The sequence below is a fragment of the Alligator sinensis genome, unplaced genomic scaffold, assembly GCF_000455745.1.
Source record: "Alligator sinensis unplaced genomic scaffold, ASM45574v1 scaffold1928_1, whole genome shotgun sequence".
Taxonomy (NCBI): domain Eukaryota; kingdom Metazoa; phylum Chordata; order Crocodylia; family Alligatoridae; genus Alligator; species Alligator sinensis.
In genome coordinates, this window is record NW_005844224.1 from 5,401 (window position 1) to 5,886 (window position 486).

Consider the following 486-nt stretch of genomic DNA (forward strand, 5'->3'; position numbering starts at 1 on the left):
GAGAGGCGTCATCCTTGTTCTGTGTGTGGGAAGAGCTTCATCTCCTTGTCCAAACTGGCTCGACACCAGCTTATCCACACAGGCGAGAAGCCACATCACTGCTCTGAGTGTGGGAAGAGGTTCGCCCAATCATCCTCCCTGACCGCGCATCAGCGCATCCACACGTGGGAGAAGCCACATCAGTGCTCTGTGTGTGGGAAGAGTTTCACCTGGTCTTCTGTCCTCGTCCGGCATCAGCAATTGCAGACGGGGGAGAAGCCAAATCAGTGCTCTGAGTGTGGGAAGACCTTCAGTTATTCCTCCAAGCTGGCCCAGCACAAGCGCATCCACACAGGAGAGAAGCCATATCAGTGCTCGGTGTGTGGGAAGAGCTTCGCGCGATCCTCCCACCTAGCCCAGCACCAGCGCATCCACAAAGAAGAGAAGCCACGTCATTGCTCTTAGTGTAGGCAGAGCTTCACCTACTCCTCCAGGTTGTGCTGAACA